This window comes from Mustelus asterias, chromosome 17, assembly GCF_964213995.1.
Source record: "Mustelus asterias chromosome 17, sMusAst1.hap1.1, whole genome shotgun sequence".
NCBI classification, from domain to species: Eukaryota; Metazoa; Chordata; class Chondrichthyes; order Carcharhiniformes; family Triakidae; genus Mustelus; species Mustelus asterias.
Genome location: NC_135817.1, coordinates 32898868 through 32926610, shown reverse-complemented (window position 1 = coordinate 32926610; position 27743 = coordinate 32898868). Strand labels below are relative to the sequence as shown.

At 41.4% G+C, this 27743-nt stretch overlaps 1 protein-coding gene and 1 long non-coding RNA gene across 13 annotated transcripts in view; one reads left to right on the top strand and one right to left on the bottom strand.

Moving 5' to 3' along the window:
* The window catches only part of LOC144506416 (dystrophin-like), a 1861003-nt gene that overhangs the window by 1665122 nt on the left and 168138 nt on the right, over positions 1-27743 (bottom strand). The gene's annotated exons all lie outside the window — the stretch shown is intronic.
* LOC144506146 (uncharacterized) overlaps positions 5681-27743 on the top strand; it is a 31683-nt gene continuing 9620 nt past the window's right edge. Inside the window, exon 1 of the long non-coding RNA XR_013499858.1 lies at positions 5681-8655. This is a non-coding gene — a long non-coding RNA (uncharacterized LOC144506146). The remainder of the gene's footprint in view (positions 8656-27743) is intronic.

Genomic DNA, 27743 nt, shown 5'->3' with positions numbered 1-27743 from the left:
ATGTAGACCATCAGGACACTGCATATGCTTAAAATGTGATATGCAGATACCATCCACAGCAGGGGAATACCATCCACACAACATGGTATGATTTTAAATAATTAAATTTACAAGAGAAATAATCTGCAGTTTATTTGCAAGAAATTGTGCATCCAATAAATCCATTTCAATCGGTTCAGTCATTTTTATACAACAGACACATCATTACGTTAAGTTTTTAAACCAAATGTTTTACTCACTGTAGCTCTTATTCCAAGTCATTTTTGAAGTTACTTCATGATTAAGGCTCATATGCTGTCAGTTTTTAATGTCACTGTTTTTATTTTACAATTATAAATTCAGTGTGATATTTTTATCTTTGCTGGACAGTTAGATAAATGGCTTGATAAGGAATTTTAGATTACAAGGGTAAATGTACCCACAGATGATTAAATACTTAATGGAATACCGTGGTTCCACAAACATTGGGTCCAGGAGAATACTGTATGAGAAATACAACTAATCTCCCTTTTCCTCCAGTAAACTCTGACGTGTGAGGATGGTGTTAAAATCTCTTGTGCACTCAATCATAAATAAAAGCAAAACTTTAACATAAGAAATAAAGCATGTGATGTTAGACTACTTTAGTCTCAGTTTTTGCTGAAATACCCCAAGGACTCAGAAAGCAACTTCACAGCTTCAGTATCTGGACAATTTCTTATTAGATAAAATAGTTTGGAGCAAATACTGTGTTTCAACATTTTCAATCTTTTTTTTAAAATAGCAGATATTTGGGTGTGATTTATATTAAAATGTTGCCTTCAGGTTCAGTGCAATGAGTTCACTTATAGGAGTGACCAACATGATCGAACCTGGAAGAGTACATAAGGCAGACTTGAAATTTGTATCAGCAAATCTAACACGAATTTTGCATGGTCTGCTTAAATGACTGGGCTCAATTTCCATACTATGTTCTTAAAATAGTCAGATAATGTAGCAAATATAACATTAATACAAGTGGCTCTTGTAGCCCAGTAACAGGACAATATAAAACTACAACAACAAACAACCAAGATAGCTCCAATTTGCCTGGGCACAGTAGCACAATGGTTAGCACTGCTGCCTCACAGCGTCAGGGACCCAGGTTCGATTCCTGGCTTGAGTCACAATCTGTGCGGAGTCTGCACACTCTCCCTGTGTCTGCATGGCGTGCTCCGGTTTCCTCCCACAGTCCAAAGATGTGCGGGTTAGTGGCACAGTGGTTAGCACTGCTGCCTCACCGCGCCAGGGACCCAGGCTTGATTCCCGGCTTGGGTCAATGTCTGTGTGGAGTCTGCATATTCACTTCGTGTCTGCATGGGTTTCCTCCAGGTGCATTGGTCACGCTAAAAATTCTCCCTCAGTGTACACAAACAGGCAGCAGAGTGTGGCGACTAGGGAATTTTCACATTAACTTCATTGCAATGTTAATGTAAGCCTACTTGTGACACTAATGAATAAACTTTAAACTGCATACCACCGTGATTACAGTTCTTCACAGTCAGATTCTGACCTCCACTGTGAGGTTAACTGAGAAGGGGAGAGAAATAAAGGGAGGCCCAGATTTCACAACAGTCTCGTTATTTGCCCACCCTCTCAGCCAAGCAACAGTTTGTACCTCAGTGGAACGCTAAATTTGAGCATGAAGTGAGAAAGCATCATTTATAAATTAGTTCAACTGCTGAAATAAAGATTGTAAACTAAGCACTTCCGTTTTGTGGAACCTATTTAGGTAGAAACATGATGGTAGCATTTCTAATAGTGTCTCCTTGGTATTTCTGTTGTTTGGAAGATTAGTTTTCAACTATCTCTGTCAAACTGCTGGAAATAAGGTCATGAGGTAATGGCTGAGCAGTTCTATTTTATGTTTAGCTGACAAGTTATTGTATTGCAGATTAAGAAGCAATCTGAAAAACCTATCGTTACACTCCTGGGGCTAACTACTTTTGAAGGCTTTAAGCCATTTTTATGAGTTTCACCAACCCATATTGCTTCAGCTACAATACTCATAGACAATACCTGCACACATTGCTTTCATCGATTTTCATGATGTTTGCAAACTGGCGCTGCATTCAATCATCTGGGATGTATAACTCAGGTCCACAATCATCACAGTGGTAAATGGGAGACATGGAAAACTTCCTCAACTCTCAAAGTGGAGTGAGTCAAGCTGTTTCGCTATCAATTTTCCTATTTAGTGTCTTCATTGACTCTGCCCACACTTCCCGCTGCCTCGGAAAAGCAGCCAGCATAATTAAGGACCTCACGCACCTCCAGGCATACTCTCTTCCACCTTCTTCCATTGATACAAAGTGATACAAAGGTGTGAGGTCATGGAGCAACTGACTCAAGAACAGCTTCTTCCCTGCTGCCATCAGACTTTTGAATGGACCTAGCTTGGACTAAGTTGATCTTTCTCTGCACCCACTAGCAATGACTCTAACTCTACATTCTGCACTCTCCTTTCCTTCTCTATGAAGGGTATGCTTTGTCTGTATAGCGCGCAAGAAACAATACGTTTCATTGTATATTAATACATGTGACAATAATAAATCAAATCAAATCAAATAAAATCAAAATCATTAATAATGTGTTGGATAGTGTCATAGAATATGATCTGAGTGTCTGTTCTGGAATTGATGAAATCATTGCAGCATTTGACTTGACAATGAATGTGTTGGTGATTTTGCTGTGGGATCTCGAGCACTTTAGCTACCATCTTCAATAATGAGCTAACCAATGGAATGTAGCAGTTGCCCTCAAACCATCTCAATAAAAACATTTCAAAAGAAATTGGTGATACAGAGGTGTCTGCCTAATTGCTGATATGTACTGGGAGCTGAAAATCCTGGCACCACTTCTGGCCTAGACACAATACTAGACAAGACTGAGAAAAGGCAAAGAGCATCTCGGATATTTTCAACTATCTTCAAAGACATCTAAATCTAATGAAGACTAAGCTTCTGGTGTTGAAGACCCATAGGCATACTCAAATGCAAAGTCATGTTGCAGATCATTACAGATCATGTGATTCTGGGTCAGTTGCATATAAGGACCTCAAAGGAGGTTTAAAAATCTCTTCATGACTTGAAAAAGAGCATCAAGGAAAGGCAAGAATACTACTGCAAGGTGGAAGTACAGGAGAGACAAAGGGCTTAAGTTAAATGGTAACTGCTTTGGACATATGCAACAAAAAATCAAAAGCATTGCCAAAGTTGGTATGAAGATGGCATGGTAAGTAAAAACAGCAGCCTTATGTAAATTGCTTTGTACATTGCATGATGACAAAGAAGATTGACTGCAAAAAAAACTTTCATGGATCAAACTCAGCCTATCTTAATCCACACTGTTCTTTATGAATAAAGACCTAATTCATGCAGAATAAAAAGCTAGGTGTGAAACAAGTTATAGTATTTTCTTGGGAAAATACTAGGTGAGTAACATAGAATTAATAGAGCAAGGCTCTCAAACGGCTTTGGTTTGATGCAGAGACCAACTGGTACGTAGCATATGAATCCAATGTTCTAAGATTTGCATTATCTAGCAACATGCTGGCAGTGCCCAAATATTTAATAGTTCACATATGGATAAGTGAGCTTGTGTAATTATAAGGTCCCATCTGCTTACTTCACGGAGCAACGAGAATCAGTAGCCTTTAACATACAGCTACAGATCAATAATCATAGACCGCTGATTGCCATCATACACTCAAGTGAAGGAACAGCTTTTTAACCAAATATATAGTGACACAGATGGAGAATCACAAAATTAAGCACATGGCACATGGCAACAGAGGTGGGAGACATGGAAAGGTTAGCATGTGCCACTGCTGCTAACTGTTCCTCCTGAGTTTTGATGGGATAGAGACCTTACTGTGCTTGCTTTCCCAGCAGAGTAACAACTCATGCACTGTTGAGCAATCACTTGCCTCCTACACACACATAGTGCAAAGTGGTTGCTTAGATAAAAGGTCACTTACACTGCAGTCCCTCAGAATAGAGTAGCATCTGTAGAAACTTAATGGCAATTTTAGTAGCACAGGGCATAGACAAAGTACCGCAGCATTTCTGACCAATGTTTCCATTGTTGCTGTGCTTGTTTTAGATTACAAATTGCAATTAATTCAAGCATCTTCAGGTCACATTGAAAAATGTTACATATACCATAAAAGGAAGGATTAAGAGTATCGTACATGCCCAGTAACAGCAGGCGTCCTCTTTGGAAGCCCAACCAAAGATAATTGTTGCAACTGATGGAAATGTTAGGATTAGTAAGAAATACAGCTGCTAAAATGTCTTCTGAATGAAAAAGAGTGCCCAAGTTAATTGAATGGCTAGCCACCCACCATGGCTACTCCCTGAGCTAGTGGAATGCTTCAGTATTTACTGATCTATCAGCCTATTCCTAATTATTAAAAAAATCGACAGATTGTGGTTTTCAATCTTGGTTATTGAATAGTGGTTATTAAACATGGATCTATGGGCACCCTAGAGCCTGCAGAGATACTACTACAATCCATGAACAAGATGAGCCTTACAGGTGAGCAACCACCCAGGATACCGTGATCAACATCACAGATGTCCTTTGCTCCTCCAATGCTCCTGCTTTCCACCTGCATTTCAAATGCCTCCTCTCTGATCTGCTTTGCCCAATCTCCTGCCCACTTTATGCTCCTGTACCCTGTATGTACCTGGGAAGGCTGGCAGGGCCTCATTTTATCATATCATCTGCAAGACAACATCCCAGATAGTGCAGCACTCCCTCAGTCTTGCAGTGCCTGCACTATCTGGGATGTTGTCTTGCAGATGATATGATAAAATTAAGTGCCTGCCTTGATTTTTGTGTTCACATGGGGCTGGGTAGTGACCATCTCCAATAGGAGAGAGCTTAGCCATGTCTCCATCACATTCACTGCTAGTACTATTTCCTGTTTACCACCAGCAACATTCTGGTAATCGGTGGTGAGAAATACAACTGAATCAGCCAGGTACGTTCTATGGCTACTAGGACAGGTCAGAGATTGGATATTCTGCAACGAGTGGCTCACTATCTGACTCCCCAAAATCTGTCTGCCATCACAAGGCACCAGTTAAAGAGTGTAATGAAATGCTTATTTGGATGGTTGTGGCTGCATGACTGAGGAAGCTCAACACCATTCAAGTCAAAGTAATCCTCTTTATTGACATCTCATTCACCAGCATACTGTGGCTCCAGTGTGCATCACGTACAGGATGCAGTGCAGAAGCTCACAAAGACTTCTTTGGCAGCACTTAACAAACCTACAACCTCCAACACCTAGCAGTTGCATGGAAACACCATCACTTCCAAGTTACCATCCAAGTCAAATGCTGTCCTTGCTTGGATTTATACCTCCATTCTTTCATTGTCAATGGGTCAAAATCCTGAAATATCATATCTTAACAGCATTACACAATGCAGCAATTTAAGAAAGTGGCCCATCATCACCGAAGGATTGGTTATAAATCCTCATGGCAACTCGGGACGAATAATAAATGCTGGACTTGCCAGTGATGCCCACATACTGACAATTAATTAAAAAAACACAATTAGAGTCACTGGGTAAATCTAAGAAAAAGAATCCATTGGAAGTTTGCACCATATATAGTCAAAGCATTATAAGAATTTTATTTTTATTGTACGTTGCTGTCTATTTTTCTTTTGCTGTGAAGGTGCAAGAGGTCAGTTGTTCGCAAATGAAACAGAGAATAAATGCAGTTCTTAGGAAAAGCTGAATAATCATTCTAAAATTATAAATTTGTCGAGCATAAAGCGATAATGACCAGTTGCAGAGGTCACTAAAATAATTAAGCAATAAAACCCTTGCATATAATTGCCTTGGCTTTGATGTTTAGTCTACTCCTTATCTGCTAACAGAATGCTATTTCTCCTTATTATGCCCATGGCAAGGTAATAGAAGCATTTTGACTTAGCAAACTTTCTCAAAAGTATATGATAAGCCCACACCCAGGTAGGTAATTGAATTATTGCTTTCGCACTCTGAATGAACACTTAAAATAAACATTGTACCACCTATATGTCTTTTTATAAATGCAAAAGTACAGACTACTGGGGCATGGGATTCTACAGGTTTCATTAGCCATTGTTGCATCAAACATGCAAATAAGCACTAATCATCTATTTCTTTTTCAAGGACTGTGTAACATTTGATTGCCTCTGGATGAAAGTATGAGTAATCCTCAGACAGTGCATAATGATGTGCATTATTTTATGGGCTGCATATCTTTTAAAAATGAAGGAGACATAACCCTTCCTACTTATGTATGCCAGCCATGGGGTTCCTAGTGGACAGATGAGTAGTTTCATGTCGGGTCCATGTAGGTCCTCGGTGAACTACAGATCGACTAAAAAGTGTTTATCTGGCCCTGCTGCAGTGGTCAATGCTGTCGTTTGTGCAGGTGGGCATCAGAGTTACCTTAATGGGACTCAGTGCATATGACTTTGATTATGTGGCCTATGACTGGTGAGAAGAACTCTATGACATAGAAGATGAAGAAAGTGGTGAGAATCATTCCCCCTGGTATAGTAGTGGAAATGGTTGACTGGCACTCTGGGCCTCCATAATGAAGTAATATTGCTCATATACAGTCTCATTTATTGGGCCGAATCTCGAAGGGAGAGTGATTCAGGGCAGCAACTCTGCCTGTGGAAACGCATGACCCACTTGCTACCAGTCTTGGTTCCTGTTTACATTTACAAATCTTCCAACAAATCAAGAGAGGGGAATGATACTGTTTCTAATGTAAACAACTACATTACTCACTCCATCATATGGATAGCGTTTTGAGAATCACAATGAGTTACATAAAGCTAATCTTTAAAAGGACAGCACAGCATGCTCAAATGCAGCAGTGATTGAAGAACTGTGTGCGTAAAAAAAAAGCAACATGCTGTGCAGAGGTTCAAAGACCGGCACTTAAAGCCTTCCATACAATCTCACAAATTAAAACACCGACTTCAAGCTAAGTCCTCTGTGGACTACCCCGAGAACTCTTCAAATTAATAAGTGTACTCTGATTCCATAAATTTCTAAAATTTTACTTCTGCAAAGGCTTTACCTGCAGCTGGTAAAAAAAAGATAAGACATCCTCAAGGCTGAAAAAAATGCCCAAGGTTAAATTTGATAACTATATCCAAACTTACACCAAGGCAGCACAACCAACTGCAGCGTTCACCAAAGCATTCCTGTATATCACAGGAGTGTTCCTGAGGAGACAGTGAGGGCATATACACTGCCCTAATTAACTAATACCGTTCTGGCAGTATCCTTCCAAACTATAAACGGGAAGGATTAAAAGCAACACATTATGATCAACCTATTGTCAAAACTCCCTCAGCATTGGTGACGGTTAAAAAAAAACAAAAGAGAAGATTGTAAAGGACAAGAACCCAGTCTGGAGAAATTGAAATGGAAAACTGGTGTCTGGTTACCTCGACATCTGAAATCAATGATGTTCCGCCAGTTTCTGACAGCAGCACAACCAATGTAGTTGTCTTAAAACAAAACGCTTTCTATCTGTGAGGACGCAGCATCAAGAAAAAACATTCCGACCCTTCCGAAAACCCAATACTGGAGGTCGATGTTTAAAAAGAAAACACATAAGAACCCCCTGAACTCGTATTTTGATGTCACGTTTGAGGAGTGACACAACACAGGGAGTGGATAATCTCTGATCATGATAGTTGTTGCACACAGTTTGCAATAGTTTGACACTCAGGGTAGATTGTGCACTATATTGGTGAGGTACTCTCATCTTCAGTGAAAACAAGGGGAGGGGAAGAGAAGCTTAAAAAAGAATCTCAAATGTGATGAAGTTTCCTCCAGAACGATGCCCAATAAAGAGAATCCCTTTGATGAATGATCCCTTCGACATAAATTGCAAATTAGCTTGAAAAACTTGTAGGTCAGTCTGCTTGTGTTTGTGGCGTCTTCCCCCCGCCTTGCTGTCGCCCCCCCCCCCCTCACTTTTTCTCTCTCACCCACCCACCTCCAAACTGTTTAATGCCCCAAAACACATGGAATTCCTTCTTTTAAAATAAAATCAGATCCTTCTTTTTTTAATCAGATGTCAATTTAGCATCTCATTTATTGCAAAATAAACAAATAAGGATTCCCCAGGAAAACCCACACGCCTGCGTCTGTCACTACTGACATATTTTGGCAGTAGCATTGTTTCTCCCCTCCTTCCTGTGTGATTTCAGAAGCCTCTCCGCGCAACCCGAAAGGGAAATCGAGATCTTTCCTGACCGATTTCACAGCTAAAACAAAAATGTACGCTCCGGCCTCTTTTCCCCGGTTGTTCTTTCCGCAACTGGCGATCTTGAATCAGCGCTGGAGGTTTGAATGGGTTGCCCGGGAGCTGGCAGGGGAGGGAGGGGGGGGGGGGGGGGCACCAAGGGGGAGCCAGTCCTGCCCACACAGAAGCGAGGCGAGGGTGGTTTGCCAGCACAGTTGGGTGCCTGAAGTAACTACTGGATCCGTGGGGGAAAGTCAAGAGCCTGGAGGATATGGACGTGCTTCTCCTGTTTTCAAAATAAAACCCACAGCAACAAGGAGGAAAGGGCAGCTGCCAAGAAACCCCATACCCACTGAGTTAGGTAAGCCCTGTATCAATAAAAAAAAACTCAAAAGCATCACCAATAACTCTCACTTAATGAATTGGCTTCTGTTTCTTTTTAAAATAAATAAACAGCCTGCACAAGCTGCGAAGGCAAATTAATTTATTTTTTTAATGTAATAATCAGTGTGAAGATTATTTTAAAGGCAGCATTTGAGAGGCAGAGTCTTCCAGACAACCTAGCTCACAAATCTCCGCCGTCAATCCAGCCCACTCTCGCATATGTCCCGTCCTGGTCATTTTCTAATTATGTTTCTAATGATGCAACTGCCTTAGTAACCTTACCTTCCATTGCCAGCAGCTCAGACACTCACTCCATCACGCTGGCTGCCGAAACACATGAGAATATCCCCGTCCCTGCATCTGTCATTTTCCTGAGAGCCTTCTATTCCCGTCTCCTGGTGGGAGCCAGCGAGTCTATTTGAATTCCAGCAGCCACTCACTCACTCTCTGTCCATGATTCAAGTTAAACTAGGTGGGCATTGCCGAACGTGAGAGGCTTCGCCGCAATTGTTAGGCAGCCGCTCCATGCCTGGCGTCACAGCTCCTCTCCCATGTCTTTACCCAGGGTGGTGGGTGGGGGGAGCTTTATCACTCCAACTCATCCGGCACTCACTGAGCAAAGCACCTGGACCCGAAGGACAAATAGCGTCCATCAGACCACAGAGCGAGCTGTCTGCTGACAACCAGCAACTGACAAGGCAAAGCCAAAAAAAAGAGGGAAAGGAACTGGTTTCTCCACATCGTTTTAAAGTTTATTTATTAGTCACAAGGAGGCTTACATTAACACTGCAATGAAGTTACTGTGATAAAGCTGAATTTTGACTTTATTTTGTATCTCGACAGTAATTGTGAGACTGACCAAAGCGACAATTCAAAATGCACAAGGTCTGTGCTTTCAGATGTCACTTTTGGCTATGAAACTCAAAAAGGGTTGCGCCTTTGTTAAAGTTAATTGATCTCAGTTAAGTTTGTTGCACAGACTTGCGACGGGGTTGGGGGGGGGGGGGGGGAGGGGGGTAATGGTACTCCCCTATAGTACTTGGTAAATGAACAGAGCTATCGCCTGCCCTTCGTAAAATCGACCCGAGTTTCATTTCTGTCGCAAACTCATGGAAACACAACTCATTGCAGAGTTGATCCACTCCGCTGGTTTACTGTTGGAATAATCCAGCTGAAAATTAGTACCACCACTTCTACCCAAGAGCAGATAACGACTATTGGAACAGGCGACCTCACCATGTACCAGTTGGTAACACATTTGTCTCAGAAATCTGAAAATTCAGACCCCGCTCCAGAACTTCAGCACACGATCTAAAATGCCACTTGCTTTGGTTTTGAAGGAATGCAGCATTGGGAGTGCCATGCTTCATATAGGGTTAAGCTATCTACTTGTTGAGTAAATATTGAAGATCCCCCGGCATTATTCACCAAAGAGCAGAGTTCTCTCAGTGCCTTGCCCAACATTCATCTCTCAATCAACGTCAACAAAACTGGCCATTCATTTCGATGCTGTTTGTGAAATCTTACTGTGATCAAACTGGCTGCTATATATGCTCACAAAGCACCAGTGATTAACTTCAAAGCACTGTGAGACATTCTGGCAACCAGAAGTGCTATATAAATACAATACTTTCACATCGTCACCACTGGGAAACTGTCCAACAATTCACTACTGGGGAAATGTGTAATGCATCACTATTGGGGAACTGTCCAATACATCACAGAATTATGGAAACCTTTCTAAGAGTTGGCCCTTTGGTCCTTTCAGCTGTTCTACCATTCAGTATGACCACTGCTGATCCTTTATTTGAACTCCACACTCCCACACTCTTCCCATTCCCCTAGACACCTTTAGAGCCTGGAAATCTATTTTCTTCTTAAATATATTCAATGACTTGGCCTCCACTGTCTGCTGTGGTAGAGAATTCCACAGGTTCACCACCATCTAAGTGAAGAAGTTTCTCCTCACTTGAATCCTAAATGGCCTACGCTGTATCCTGAGACTGTGACCCCTTGTTCCAGACCCTCTCCCCAAATAGAAGAAACAACATCCCTGCGTCCAACCTGTTCAGCCCTGTCAGAATTTTATATGTCTCAATTAGACGCTCTCATGTTTCTAAACTCCAGGGAATACATGCCCAGTCAACCCAATCTCTCTTCATATTATAACCCTGCCATCTCAGGAATCAGTCTGAAGAACCTTTGCCGCACTCCTTCTATGGCAAGTATCATGCTTCTTACATAAGGAGACCAAAATTGCACACAATGCTGCAGGTGTGGTCTCACCAAGGCTCTGTACAATTGCTGTAAGACACCTTTGTACCTATACATAAGTCCTTTTGCAATGGAGGTCAACATATTATTTGCCTTTCTAACTGCTTGCTGTACCAGCATGCTTGCTTTCAGTGATTGGTGTACAAGGCATCCAGGTCTCTTTGTATGTCAACATTTCCCAATCTATCACCATTTAAATCGTACTCTGCCATTCTGTTTCGCCATTCAAAGTGAATAACATTTATCCACATTATACTGCATCTGCCATGTATTTGCCCATTCATTCAACTTGTCTATATCACCTTGAAGCCTCTTAACATCTTCCTTACCACCCATATTTCCACCAAGTTTTGTGTTTTCAGCAAAATTGGAAATATTGGCCGGGATTCTCCCAAACAAATTCGAAGTCCCCAATCTCAGTGAAAACAGGAGTAACTCCCACCAATTTTTTTGGCGTTATTTTCAGATTGAATCTCCGACATTCTCTGCATTACAGAATACCCTAGCGAAATTCCCTCTGAATATCGGGGGCGGGGCCTATTCCCACCCGGGAGGCCGGCAGCGTAGCGCTGAGCAGGTCACTGCACATGTGCCGACCTGTCAGAGCAGAGATCAGTGCATGTGCAGTGGCCTCCCATTGTCGGTCTCTCCCGATCGCTGGCCAGCCCCACAACCCCCCATCGCTGGTCTTGCAGAGCCCCATACCCGCCGATCACTGGACTCCCGGGCCTCTCCGGGCCAACCCCGATGTCCCCGATGACCCCCCACCTGGACAGTCCCGATCTCCCCCCGACAGTCCCGACCATCTCCAGAGCCCCGACCCTCGCAACCCGGATGGCCAGTCCTGATGTCCTCTTCCCTTCCTCTGCCTGCGATCCCTGTGCAGAGTGACAGTAAGACACCCCCACCAATCGCTCCCAATAAGCCCCGCCCCTCTGGCCCCACTCCCTTGGTACTGCTTGATGCCCAGTGGGCCTCTCTTCATTCAAGCTGGGTAGGCCGCCTGTTCCCCATTAATGAGGGGCAGTTGTAAACCTCGCGAGAGTGAACCACTCCTGGCAGGAGGGGAAGATGCTAGTGGGCCCACAGCCTTCAGTCCCAGGCCCGTTAATGATATTGAAATGCTGATTGAAATCAGCTCTGCGCCAGAAATCAATTACTCTGAAAATCTTGGTCCCAGAGATGCGCAGAGGCTGTGGCGCCCAGCGGGAAGCCCACGAAACAGCATCCATTGATGTTTCCTGGCCCGTTGCACTGCTAGAGCAGCGCAGAGGGCTGGGAGAATTGCCCCCATTACTTTTGGTTTCCTCATCCAAATCATTGATATATATTGTAAAGAGCTGGGCTCCAATTACTGATCCTTTCAGGATTCCACCAGTCAACACCTATCACTCCATAAAAGACCCATTTATACCCACTCTTTTTCCTGACTGCCAACCAATTCTCAATCCATGCCAATATGTTACCCCACCCGTTCCATGTGCTTTAATTTTTCACATTAACCTCTCATGTGGAACTTTACCAAAAGCTTTCTGAAAAATCAAATACACCATATTCTACTAGTTACACCCTCAAAGAATTCCAGTAGTTTTGTCAAACATGATTTCTCTTTCATAAATCCATGTTGACTTTGTCTGATCGAGCATTTTGCCTACCACTGATATCAGGTTTACCAGTTTGTAATTCCCTGTTTTCTCCCTCCATTTTAAATAGTGGGGTTACATTTGCCTCACTCCAATTTGCCAGGATTATTCCAGGATCTACAGAATTTTGGAAGATGGCAACCAATGCATCCACTATTCCCATGGCCACCTCCTTTAGTACCCTGGGATGTAAATTATCAGGCCCTAGGGATTTATTGGCTTTCATTCCCATTAATTTCTACAGCACTGTTTTTCTAGTAATACTAATTTCTTTCAATTCCTCCTTCTCACTAGACCATTAGTTCCTTAGCATTTGTGGGAAGTTATTTGTGTCTTCCTCTGTGAGGACAGAACTAAGTAGTTGTTTAATTGCTCTGCCATTTCCTTGTTCTCTATTATAAGTTCCCCTGATTCAGACCGTAAGGGATCTACATTGGTCTTCACTGATCTTTTTTCTTTTACGTACTTAGAGAAGCTTTTCAGTCCGCTTTTATGTTACTTGCAAGGTACTCTCATACTCTATTTTCCCCTCTTAACCGATCTCCTGGTCTTCTTTTGTTGAAATTTGAACTGCTCCAAATCCTCAGGCTTGCTACTTTTTGTAACAACTTTATTTGACACTTCTTTGGATCCAATACTATCCTCAATTCTTATGTAAGCCACGATTGGGCTGTTTTTCTTGTTTTTGTGCCTGAAAGAAATGTATAACTGTTGCAATGCATCCAGTAGTTCTTTAAATATTAGCCATTGCCTATCCACCATCATGTCTTTTAATAAAGTTCCCCAATCTATCTCAGTCAACTCATGCCTCATACCTTTATAGTTTCCTTTGTTTAGATTTAACACCCTAGTTTCAGATCAGTCTTCTTCACTTTCCATCCTAATGAAGAATTATATCATGCTATGGTCTCTGTTCCCTACAAGACCCTGTACAACACGATTATTAGTAGAATTAAAGACTCCTACAGTGCAGAAGGAGGCCATTCGACCCATCGAGTCTGAACCAATCACAATCCCACCCAGGCCCTATCCCCATAATTCCATGCATTTACCCTAGCTAGACCCCCTGACACTAACGGGCAATTTAGCATGGCCAATCCACCTAACCCGCACATCTTTGGACTGTGGGAAGAAATCACAGCATCCAGAGGAAACCCATGCATGACATGGGGAGAATGTACAAACTCCACACAGACAGTGATCCGAACAGAGAATCGAACCCGGGTCCCTGGAGCTGTGAGGTAGCAGCGCTAACCATTGTGCCACCGTGCCACCCATGAATGAAACCCTTCTTATTGCTTAATACTAAATCTAGGATAGCTTGTTCCCTAGTTGGTTCCTCGACATATTGGTCTAAAAAAGACTGTCTCATATGCACTTCAGCAATTCATCTGCCACACTTGGTTGGATCATAATAAGGAGTTATCCCATTCATCTCTGTATCCCTATCACTATATCTGTTCCAGCCCACAACTGTGGGAGATATCTGCAATCATCTCATTCTGGCCTCTTGAGCATCCCTGATTTTGACCTCTCCATCTTTGGGGGGGTCATGCCTTTAGCTGCCTAGGCCCTTGGCTCTTAAATTCCCTTCCTAAACCTCTCCACCTCTCAAGTCTTGCTTTCCTCCCTTATGATATTGCCTAAAAATTTCCTCTTGGACCATACTTTTGGTCATCTGACCTAATATATCCTTATGAGGCTCATTATTTTGTTTCATAATGCTCCAGTGAAGCATCCTGGAAGATTTTGTCATGTTGAAGATGCTATAGCAATAGTAATTACTATATCTCTACCAGACAACCACTCAGTGCACTATTTCTGAGAAACTTTCCAATGCCTCATTTCTCACGATAAAACTTTTCAATATAAAACTACAAGGAGTTGTCCAACATTTCACTACCAGACAGTTGTTCAAAGCACAATTGGGAAATACCATACAATGATGAGAGAATTGTTCAATGCACCACAACCAGGGAATTGTCCAACACACCATTGGTAGAGAACTATCCAGCGTTTCACTCCCAAGAATTGTCTAATGAATCATTACCGGGGGTGCTTAAACTAACAGCAAAATTCAAATATATAATTGGACAGTTTCTGTCGTAATGTTCCATAAATGGTAACTGTACAACACACCTGGGCCAGAGAACTGTTCAATACACCACAAGCAGGGAACTGTCAAATACAACATGACTAGACAGCTGTGCAGTACACCATGAGAAGCAAACTGCTTTTTAAAAATTATTTTACAGGATGTGTGTGCATTGCTGCTAGGCCAACATTTATTGCCCATCCCTAATTGTCCTTGAGAAGATGGTGGTGAGCTGCCTTCTTGTGTCACTGCAGTCCAAGTGGTGTAGGCACCTGCAGTGCTGTTAGGAAGGGAGTTGCAGGATTTTGACCCAATGACAATAAAGGAACGGCAGTATAGTTTCAAGTCGGGATGCTTGGAGGGAATTTGCAGGTGGAGTTCGCATGTGTCTACTGTCCTGTCCTCTAGCTGGTAGAGGTTGTGCATTTGGAAGGGGCTGTCAAAGGAGCCTTGGTGAGTTGCTACAGTGCATCTTGCATGTGGTACACACTGCTGCCACTGTGCACTGGTGGTGGTGGGAGTGCATGTTTAAGGTGGTGGTGGATGGGGTCCCCATCACATGGGCTACTTTGTCCAGGGTCGTGTTGAGCTTCTTGAGTGCTGTTGGAACTGCACTCATCCAACCAAGTGGAGAGTATTCCACTGACTTGTGACATGTAGATGGTGGGCAGGCTTTGGAGAGTCAGGAGGTGAGTTACATGGCACAGAATTCCTAGTCTCTGACCTGCTCTTGTAGCCATAGTATTTATACGGCTGGTCCTGTTCCATTTCTGATAAATGGTAACCTGCAGGAAGTTGTTAGTGGAGGATTCAGCAAATGGTTACACCTGTCCAGTGTAACATGAACAGAAATACGTCCAAAGATTCAATACCAGTGAACAGTTAACAAACTAATATCTGGCAACATTCCAATACTCTGTCACTGCAGGAATGACCTAACACATTACTACCATCAATATGAACAACTGGGTGAGTGCCACACTGCCATATTCCCCAATGGACAATAAAATACCAGACAGTAATAACTTCCCAAATATCACACCCCTCCAGATATCTGTAGACTGAGTGGATACATTTGCACTTCTATTATGCCTTATAGGGCCATTTTAGACGATAGGATATTATCATACACAAGCAGCAGTTCACTATCATGGAGCTGGCAAATGCTGAGCTTCATTGGAAAACAAGTTCCTTGAAATAAACCACTAGCCCACACAATATATCAAAACACCTTAGTTATACCGACTTTACAAATTGTTTTACAAATCCATAAAAGAAACATTTTATTTAAAACAGAGACCATTATGTAAATGAGATCGGTTTTGTAAAATACACTAATATGCAGTAGATGTGCACACTATTTTCCTTCTTCTCACTCCTGTCTGCACTGTGGTTAAGCCTCACATTGTAGATTTTTTTCTGACCTGCCAGGAGCCACAACTGAACAACATGGGATAGGGGATTGCTGTCTCACGACCCACCCGATTTCCTCTCCGAAACATTCCAAATACAGGACACGTGGAACTCCACTGAAGAGTGGGATTTTTTAATGAGGGCCTCTACTCCACAGTCTAACATGATAGCTATAATGAAATCTCCAGAAATACACCTGAGTTAATAGAAGGAAATGTTCATGTTATTTCCATCAGGCTTGAGGCACAACTGAACAAGAACAGTGTAACAAAAACAGAAAGTGCTGGAAAATCTCAGCAGGTCTGACAGCATCTGTGGAGGGACAGTAGAGCCAATATTTCAAGCCTGGATGACCCTTCATCAAAATAATGTAAAGGTCTCTGAATACTCCTCCACCCCTTCTTCAACTTCGCCCTTTTGCTTTATCTGGGCCTTGTAGAAGAATTCTGGTGAAGAAACATTTTTGTAGCATTGCTTTTGGCAGCTCAAAAATTTGCCATCCACGATGTCATCAGCAGTGCAGACTGGGGAGTTCACAGAGCCCAAGTTTGATTGAAAGATATATGTTTTGCTAAAGTTCACTTCTCATGATTGAATATCATCCTTTTATTCCCTGATTGATATTTATCTGAACACCAATCAGCTGGGATTCCCCGTAACAGTTAACTAGCAAGTCGCCCATGCTGAGAATTGCTTGTGTGGATATCAGATGAGGAGAGCAGGATTGGATTGGTCTCTGATGCTCCCAATGTTTGAACGGCAATCACCATTTACGAGAGAATGGTCACTTGGGTGAGATAATGGAGGGTGCCTTGGCTTGTAAGATTGCCTAAACTTCCATAATCTTAAGGAGAGGAGGGAAAATAATTTGTGAAAAAAGTGAAAAATAATGTATGCAACAATATTAATTATCACAAACCATCATCACTGGGTGTTTGCAATATAGTGATTTGGAATTTTCATAATGACTTTGACCTATTCTGCAACTACTGTGATCTTCAGAGCTCTCCTTCATTCTTGCAATTAATCACACATTTATTAATGTTATTACAGCTTCCATGCAAAAGAAAAAATGACATTACATATCATACAAAGGTATCTACAAGTACAGCTCTTGTAGTGCCACTTCAATGCAACCCATTAGTACACAGAGTGCAACGTCTGAATATTCACTAATATCCATTGACACTACACTCACTCAAAACACAGAAGCTTCTGTACATTTACAACAAAGGCAATTTACATATAATTTGCAGTAAGGTAAGAGATAAAATAATGTTATTCTGAAATTGTTTCTGCCAAGAAATCTTTTCCACTAGATTATACAATCAGTAATCACTGGTGCTTTTTTGGTATCCAGCTAGCGACAGGTCATTCTTGGTCATGGTCACTAATATTATCTGTGAATTAATAGTCCATGACATTGGCTAACTATGTGGAGGACTGCAGCAGTTTCACACATCATATGAGGACTGTGTAAGGAATTGACAACTGATAGATTTACAAAGGGGAAATCATGCTTGACAAACCTATTGGAATTCTTTGAAGATACAACTATTAGAGTTGGTTTATTTAGAGTTTCAGAAGACTTTCAACAAGGTCTCACATAACAGACTACATTCCATATGTATAGTTAAAGCGCATGGGATTGCGGGTAGTGTCTTGAGATGGATAGAAAGCCAGTTAGCAGATAGGAAGCAAATAATTGGCATAAATGGGTCTTCTGCCAATTGGCAGGCAGTGGAGTACTGCAGGGATCTCTGCTTGGATCCCAACTGTTCACATTATATATTAATGATTTGGAAGAGGGAACTAAATCTATTATCTTCAAATTTGCAGATGATACAAATTTGGGTGGGAGGGTGAGCTCTGAGGAGGGTGCAGAGATACTTCAATGATTTGGACAGGTTGAATGAGTGGGCATATGCATGGCAGATGCAGTATAATGTGGATAAATGTGATGTTACCCACCTTGGTAGCAATAATAGGAAGGGAGACTTGAACTTCTGATCCCTGGGTATCTGGAGCACTCCTCTGGTTCAGCAGCAGTCAAGATACAGCAAGGAAATATGACCAGCAGTGACCCCCACCAAATATAATAATAAAGATTGACAATTACTGCAGAGGTTTTCTGGCTGGTGTCTTTACATTGGTGTGACATCAGAAAATGGATGTCAAATCACATTTTTTGATGCATCATTCAAAACTTGACACTTATTTTGCCAGTTTTCCTTAGCTTCTCTCACCCCCTGGTTGACTGCAGTTGGAGAGATAACCTAATCTCAGAACAATGGCAAAGCGAGTAGCTGCTTAGAAATTTACAACAACAGGAGTAGGGAACAATTCCTGTGGTTTGTTTCCTCTTCCGCGGAAAGCAACCAGACAATATTTCCATATATTAGTGAGAGAATTGAATCGATGTCCCACCACTCATAGGCTGCATGCTGATCCTCAAAACACAGCACCAACTATATAAAGGTGAAATTGGACATAAGTGGGGATGCAAAATGGGTGGCATTTCAGCACCTGTTATATCAAAATACAATCATTGCCAACACTTTATGAAAGGGAAATCATGTTTGGTGAATTTAATAGGATTTAATATCCTATATGACAAATAGGGTGTGTAAAGCTGAACCAGGACATGTTTGGGTTTCCAAAAGGCTTCTAATAAGGAGCTAAATAAAACACAAGTTGATGTTGGGGACAATAGGCTAACATGGGCAGAGGATTGATAGATAGTCAAGAAATATGGGTCATTTTCACATTGTCAAACTCTAAGGAATGGAGTACCATAAGGATCAGTGCTGTTGACCCAGTTATTTACGGTTATTATTGATGACCTGGTTGGAGGGATGGAGTGTAATTAAATTACTGATGAGATATAGATAGGTGGGAAAGCAAGTTGTGAGGAAGAGACAAGGGCCGGCTTTTTGTTCCAGGGTCCCAGTTCTGATGCTCAGATAAATTCTGGGTCAGGAATCCAGGAAGGCTGGTGGTGTAGCCCTCGAAGTGATTTTGGAAGAGGTGGCCATTTAAGTACTTCCTCTGGGACCCTGCATATAATTATAGATGGAGGACCAATTCCACAGGGGGAGGGAGGTGGGTGCAATTGGTGGCTCTCTGATACTGTGAGATCTGCAACCCCAATGTCAGAGGTGGAAGATACTGATGTAGGTCTGGAGAGAGAGAGGGTACCTCAGAGGGGAGATCCCCTCTGAAGACTTACCACAAAGTTCACAAACACAAAAGGGATTTCAGTTGCCACGTTATGATCACGGAGGAAGAACCGCACCACTGGACAGTCAATGGCCACAGCTATGACTATGGTGGGTACAGGCATGGGGCATTTCCTAGCAGGATGGAGTACTACCACCCTCCCCCACATCCCACCTCATCTTTATCCCCCAACCATATTTTGGCTCAGCGGGTTGCATCTCAGCAGGCATGCTGATTGGAAAGTGTCAATCATCGTTGTCATAGTTGCCATAATAGACCCTTTCAGTAGCCTAATTGGCTACCTGCCACTTGTGGACAGGTGGAGATTTCAGCCCCTGACCTGCAGTCCAACCTGTTCCAAAATGGCCCAAAGCATGCCAGCTGGTAATGGGAAATTGCCAACCTGCCCCAACTATAGTCCCACCTCTCTGGCTGAATGAAAATGTGGCCTAAGGAGTTTGGAAAGGGATATTTATATTTTATATATACATAAATTAAGCAAGTGAGCAAAGATTTAGCTGGTGGAGGATAATGTGGGAAAATGTGAGATTGATCACTTTGGTTGGGAAAACTGCAAAGTAAAATACTATTTCAATTGAGAGAGAATGTTGTAGTGAGGGATTCTGGTGCCCTTGTACATGAATCACAAGTCTTTGCATACAGGTACAGAAACTGATTAGGGAGGCAAATAGAATGTCAGCTTTATTGAAAGAAAGATGGTGTATAAAAGTAGGGAAGTCTTGTGACAAACTGACAGAGCATTGATGAGACCATACCTAAAGTACTGGTCTCTTAAGGCAGGATATATTTGCATTGGGGAAAATTCAAAATAGGTTCACTTGGTTGATTCCTGGGATGAAGGAGTTATCTGAGGAAAGGTTGAACAAGTTGGGTCTATACTCATTAGAGTTTAGAAGAATGAGACGTGATCCTATTGAAACATTTATGATTTTGAGGGGGCTTGACATGGTAAATACTGAGTAGATGTTTCACCACATGGGAGAATCTAGAACTTGAAGGCTCAATTGCAGAATAAGGGGTCGGCCATTAAAGATAATAATGAGGAGGAATTTCTTCTCTGTGGGGCATGGACATTTGGAATTCTCTACCCCAGAGAGCAGTGGAGGCTGGGTCATTGAACGTATCCAAGGCTGAGTCACACAGATTTTTGAATTATCAGGGAATCAAGGATCATGGTAAGCAGGAACATGGAGTTGAAGCCAAGATCAGAGAAGCCATGATCTCACTGAACGGTAAAGCAGGCTTGAAGGGCTGACTGGCCCATTCCTACATCTACTTCTTATGACCCTCCCTTCACACTCAGTCCTTTACTCAATTCCATTGACTTCAATAGAAATTAGACGTGTGGTACAAAGGTCGGCGAATTCAGTTTGTTGACCTGTTTTGTATCTTCACCAATGTACAATTTCACCCCCAGTGATTTTTAAATTAAGCCTACAAATGGAAAACTTTTATTTCTATCTTGTAGTATCATTCCCACTGCCACTATTAGATTGAAAGTAATGATTACATCCAGTATTCTAAAAGGAAATGATTGGAGGACAATATAGAAATGGGAAAAAAAGCACTTTTGCATTTCATTCTTATTTTAAATCATTAAGCTTACAGCCTCATCGCATCATTACCATAAATCCGTGACGACCAGAAAATGGTTTGAAGCTCACTTATCAATGACAAGGAATCCATCATGGGGATATTAGGGCTCAATGGGAAGTTATAGGGGAATATATCTGTCAAGGCGAGATGCCTTCGGGATAGCTGACAGAAAGAAGCTGCACGAGCAAAAAGAGCTGTAGTTGATTTTTCTGAAGCCCAAAAGAAGCCACAAACCACATTGATAAGAGGGAATGAACTGAAAAAAAAGATGGAATTCACTGTCAGTAAGTCTGAGGCAGTAATTATTCCACGAATAAAAAACGATTCCAGTAATAAAAAATAGCACTAATTATACTCTGAGTATATGAAAATTTGGTGTTCCAAAAATGCTGAGGGATTTGGAGGTATATGTTGATAGGACATGAAAGGTTATACCCTGGCTGGTGAGCAGCCTGGAACACCTAGGTAACAAGGACATCTATGTCAGACTCCTATTTATTGACGACAGCTCAGTCTTCAACACTATCATTCCCACAAAACTCATTTCCAAACTCCGTGGCCTGGGTCTCAGCACCTTCCCCTGCGACTGGATCCTGAACTTCCTAACTCACAGACCACAATCAGTAAGGATAGGCAACAACACTTCCTCCACGATCATCCTCAACACAGATGCCTCATAAGGCTGTGTTCTCAGCCCCCTACTATACTCCTTATACACCTATGACTGTGCGGCCAAATTCCCCTCCAATTCAATTTTCAAGTTTGCTGGTGACACCACTGTAGCGGGTTGGATCTCAAACAATGACAAGACAGAGTACAGAAATGAGATAGAGAATCTGGTGAACTGGTGTGGCAACAATAATCTCTCCCTCAATGTCAACAAAACGAAGGAGATTGTCATCGATTTCAGGAAGCATAAAGGAGAACATGCCCCTGTCTACATCAACAGGGACGAAGTAGAAAGGGTCGAGAGCTTCAAGTTTTTAGGTGTCCAGATCACCAACAACCTGTCTTGGTCCCCCCATGCCAACACTATAGTTAAGAAAGCCCACCAATGCCTCTACCTTCCCAGAAGACTAAGGAAATTTGGCATGTCAGCTAGAACTCTCTCCAACTTTTACAGATGCACCATAGAAAGCATTCTTTCCGGTTGTATCACAGCTTGGTATGGCTCCTGCTCTGCCCAAGACCGCAAGGAACTACAAAAGGACGTGAATGTAGCCCAATCCATCACGCAAACCAGCCTCCCAACCATTGACTCTGTCTACACTTCCCGTTGCCTCGGCAAAGCAGCCAGCATAATTAAGGACCCCACGCACCCCGGACATTCTCTCTTCCACCTTCTTCCTTTGGGAAAAAGATACAAAAGTCTGAGGTCACATACCAACCGACTCAAGAACAGCTTCTTCCCTGCTGCTGTCAGACTTTTGAATGGACTTACCGTGCATCGTTCTCTACACCCTAGCTATGACTGTAACACTACATTCTGCACTTTCTCGTATCCTTTTCTATGAATGGTAAGTTTTGTCTATATAGTGCGCAAGAAACAATGCTTTTCACTGTATGTTAATACATGTGACAATAATAAATCAAATCAAATTGAAAGCGCAGAAAATATCAGACTCTAAACTATCACATGAGATAGCAATAAGCCAATATAATATTTTAATAAAAACTCCCTAAGTATAGCATGCAGCACTAGAGTTCCATACAATAGGAAAGATATTGAGACTTCAGAGAGGGTGCAATGCATTTTTCACCAGGATGTCTGTCTGCTATGAGAAAATATAAATATCAAGATTGACTTGAAAAATTGTGGGCTGGATTGGGGGTGGTTCTTCTGGGCAATTTCATTAGAATAGTGCAGATAATGAATGGGATGATATGATAGAAGTGTTTAAAATAATGAGAGAAAGCGACAATAGACAGAAGCAGACTAATTCCTGCTTTTGCGGGGTCAAGAACATGCTGGTCAGAGACACAATAATAAAATGCAAGAGATTTAGAAGAGAGAGCAAGAGAAATATCTTTAGACAGTTGGTCGTAAAGCTGTGGAATTTGTTTTGAGGGTAGTAGCTCAGGCAGAAATAATGTCAACATTTAACATTGGATTGTACAGGTGGCTGAATGAAAGAAGTTGAAGGAATATGGGAACAGGGTTGGTAAATGTGATTCTAACCATTTACCACAAGGCAAGTGAACATTGATATTGGCCAATTAGGCCAAATGGCCTGCGTTTTGTGTTGTTTTTACCCCAAGAAGTGCTTGACTTGATTCTTTGTCACAAAATGTTCACCAACCAATGAATCCTGCAGTTAAATCTCATTTTTGTCTTCACATCTTCAATCTTGAGTCTGCTATTTCTGGTGGTTTCAGCAATCTCAAACGTGTTACTTGAATCAATTATCTATTCCTTTAACAGTTTTGAATGATGGAATGACATCTTCACCAAACCACTCTTCTCTAGAGTATCCAATCCAGGTTCTTCAACCTATCCTTTTATGCCGTAATAAAGGTTCAATTCAGTTGCCTTTTTTTTTGGATTGCCTCCAATGCTTGCTGGTAACTAAGATGGTACACAATAGTTGTGATCATTACATTGCTTTGTCAGTCCTGGTATTTGCCCTCTATCCATCCATCTGCAAAAGATTTGATTCGCAATGTAAAGATATTTCCATGAATTATCCACCAATCGCAATGTAAAGATATTTCCATGAATTATCCACCAATCGCAATGTAAATCTCTGCAAAGAATATAACATATAATCCAAACCTTCGATTTTGATTTGATTTGATTTGATTTATCATTGTCACATGTATTGAGATAGTGAAAAATATTATTTCTTGTGCGCTATATAGACAAAGCATACCGTTCATAGAGAAGGAAACAAGAGTGCAGAATGTAGTGTTACAGTTATAGCTAGGGTGTAGAGAAAGATCAACTTAATGCAAGTTAGGTCCATTCAAAAGTCTGATGGCAGCAGGGAAGAAGCTGTTCTTGTGTCAGTTGGTATGTGACCTCAGACTTCTGTATTTTTTTGTTAATTTTTCCTGTACCACCCCTTCCATAGTAATGGTACAGTCAAGCCCTAAACTGCATCATTCTCATTTCTAAGCATTAAGCTGTTGTAATGTGTTCTTCACATTAATTGAACTTTTCAAGGCTTCTCACAAACCAATCACGTACATCTTCCTGGCAGCCTTGTCAGTGAGATTTACTCCGCAGACTAATGAAAATATTTTAGATAGACATCTGACATTTTTAAATGACAAAAATGAAAAGAATTATTTATCAATTTAGATATGATAAAAGTCTGCTGAAAAGAAGTTAATGCTTTGTAGCATTTTGTACAATTCATCGTAGTTTGCTTGAAATTAGGCTTTGAAAGTTTACTCTCTCAAGTGCAGATAAGGTCATCAAACCCGTGTCACATGGTCAACTACTCACTTCCTTCCCAAACATCTTCAAACAATCTGATTGCAACAATTTAAAATTCACAAAATATAACTGGAACAAATGACTTGCAAATGAGCTTAGTTTAGAGCACTTCCAAAGTAAATCAAATAAAATAGATCACATGAAAGATTACGCTTAGCTCAGAGAAGAAAAGAAAATGTACAGACCGGGTCTGTTATTTCATCTTGCATTTTCACTGCAATAAAGTTCAACGAAGATGAAAGGTTCCAACTTGTTTTATTGATGAAATTTCCAATCCATTATGATTGTGAAGTTACATGATGGTTACTGTAGAATGATCTTCAGGCCATGGCGCTTTCCCCAGGCAACTTCTGTAACAGTGTTATCTATGAAACTGAGTTGTAGTGCACTGCTCAGGAATTAATTGTCACTCAGGACATTAGTATTCCTAAGTGGCACAGTACACCATTTGTCCTCATACAGTATCCCAGCACTGCCGATTTTACAATTCTTTTACATGACAAACAGCGTGATCAATACAAGTACTTTGTACTTCAATGTATTCATCCAGAAATGGTCTTAGTGTAATAAGTCTGTTGTGCAATTCCCAGCCTACTACAAGGTGTTTTCCATGCAAATGAATATCAAAGGCTATGCATGACTCTTCCTCCATCCTGCCAGAAAACTTACATACTTAAGATATCAAAACACTTCATCCAAGAGAATTATAGTGAAAAATATGTAAAACAATGGAAATACATAGAAGATAATTTTACTGCTTAGCATAAAGGTATTATGCGGTAGTCTGTCCAGGGACAAGCATATTTAATAAATGTAATAGCAGTGCCCTTTGTTCCAAACACTAATCACTAAGAAGCAATCTTTGCTGATAGAAAATTATAAACATTAAATTATAGATTGGGATTCAATGCAGATTTGTTTCTTCACTCTATGTTAATGGCTGCATAGCTTGAACAATTCTTATCGCTGCAATTTGTTTCTTTGCTCACCATCTGATATATCCTTTCCTCCCAAACATCTATGTGTAGTAATATAAAAATAAGTGAGGACAAGGAAGAACCTTACACTAGACAATATTTTGGGCAGTTATCCAGCAAAGAATTCCGTCAGCACAGAGATCAGAGCCACGTTGAGTCCTGGCCTTCATTTAAATAGAACTAGAAACTGCAGGTATCAAAGGGATGTCCTGACACAAGTTGCCAGTCAGTCTGATATCAGCCACCACCATCCTTCTGTTCACCCAACACTCCCTCTTTGCCTCCAAGATAATTCCAGCCATTGGATATCTCCAGGGTGTTGTTCTATTAGCACTGATTGACTTCAATCAAGAGCATAAAGTGTAAAACCAGCACAACACCCAATTCATTCAGTTTCCCAAGAGTTGGGTTAAGTGAAAATTGCTTCAGTATCTGAGTATGATGTGAGTGGGTGAGCTGTGATATTCCACTAACTAGTTTCCCTAGTTTTATTACTAAGGACTATCGCCTGTGGCTGTTTCTAACAATGTGCATTCCCTATTTTAAACCATAATGCTTAAATAACTCATTGCCTAATCCTTCCATGAAGAGAAAAAAATAATCAAAAAAGTGATTGGTTATATTTATACAGTAGTTATATTTTTGTAATAGCCATTCTTTCCATTTGCTGGGTACGATAAAATTGCATCTCTTCTAAGGATTCTCTTCTTTAGAGACTTCATTATGACATTATTATGTAGAATTCAATGTCATAGTTCATGACATTTGTACTGTTACTTTATGCAATTCAACTAAAGAATATTTCCTAGGCTTTTTCTGTGCAATGCACAACAATAACATTTAAGACTGAAGGCAACAGAAAGGGAATTAAGCATTTAACTTCATCCAATAAGAACTGTTTAGTGTGATTGCTCAAGGTTAATTTTCAATACTTTGTTAAGTCCTTTAAAAAGAGTTAAACCCAACACTCAGGATGATGTGACAATATTCCTTTAAGTAGATTGTTGTTTATAAAGAAGGTGGATTGATCCACTATATGTATTTTACCACACTAATTATGTTATCACAACATGAAAGAACAGAGACAATGCAGTGATCACTGGTTTGACATCACAGTACACTAGAACTACATTTTATTGTGACATCTCCAGTTATTACTGTGTACCTTATAGCTACTATTTGTTGTGCAGGATGAAGAATAGTGAATCGCTTCCGAAAAACAAAGAAGCTGCAAAATGTAGGACAGAAAATGTAGTTAGCATGCTCGATTTAATATATTAATCAGCTTGTGTCCTGCAGCGAGATGGTTGCAGTCTTCACTCTGAACAGTCCCGGTTGTTTCCACAGCAACATTGGCTGAACGGCATAATTCAACACACCATGCTTGCACAATTCATACTCAGCAAAACTAAAGGAGAAAGCATAAAATGTTCTTTTGTTGTTTTCTTAAGGATAGAAATGCTTAATAACAGTTTCAGAAAGAAGGACTGTCTTACAAAAGCTTTCCCATGTAAAAGATAAATCCACTATTGAATTTTTATACGTTAATGCTCATGGTAAATTGATATGCTGTTTTTTAAGGGTACAACTATTGTACAAGGTAACACGAATTATTATGAGAATGAGTTGTAATTGTTGATATTCAAAGTGTGCCTTTAAGACCACATAGTCCAGTTGCATTGCTTTCCGAAAATCAAGTAGAGATTAAATCATCTGAAGAGGTCAACCAAAAACTGTATCTGCAAAAAGGTGCGACATCTAAAGAATCATGGATACATTGTGAAATATAGACATGAATATGATGTGTGTATATTGGGGGTGATTCTCCCAAAAAGATTCTAAGCGTCAAATTTGTGTAAAAATTGGAGTAAATCTGCTGGGTTTTTTCAGCAGGAGTTTAAAAATGAATCTCCCACAGTCTGTGCACTGCAGAGTGCACTAGCATGATACACGTTAAAAAGCTGTGGACGGGGCTTATTCCCGCTGAAGAGGCCAGCAGCATAACTCTGAGCGGGCCACTGCACATGCGCCAACCTGTCAATGCCGAGATCAGCGCATGTGCAGTGGCCCCTGTCTGCCAACCTCCTGATTGCTGGCCAGCTCGATCGCTGGACCCCCCACACCTCCGATCGCTGGCCCCCCAGCCTCAACCTCCCTGCCCCTCCCTCCCCCCCCCCCCCTCCCGCAGTCCTGATGTCCCAATTCCCTCACCGCCCCCACCAGCAACCCCAATCCTCTGCCCTCCCGCAGTCCCGACCACCTCCCCCCCCCCCCCCCCCCCCCCCCCAAAACAGGCTGACCTCGATAGCCAGCCCCGATCGCTGGCCTTCCACCCTCCCTTTGTAATTCAGCCCAAGTGCAGAGTGGCAGCAGGACCCCACCCCCACC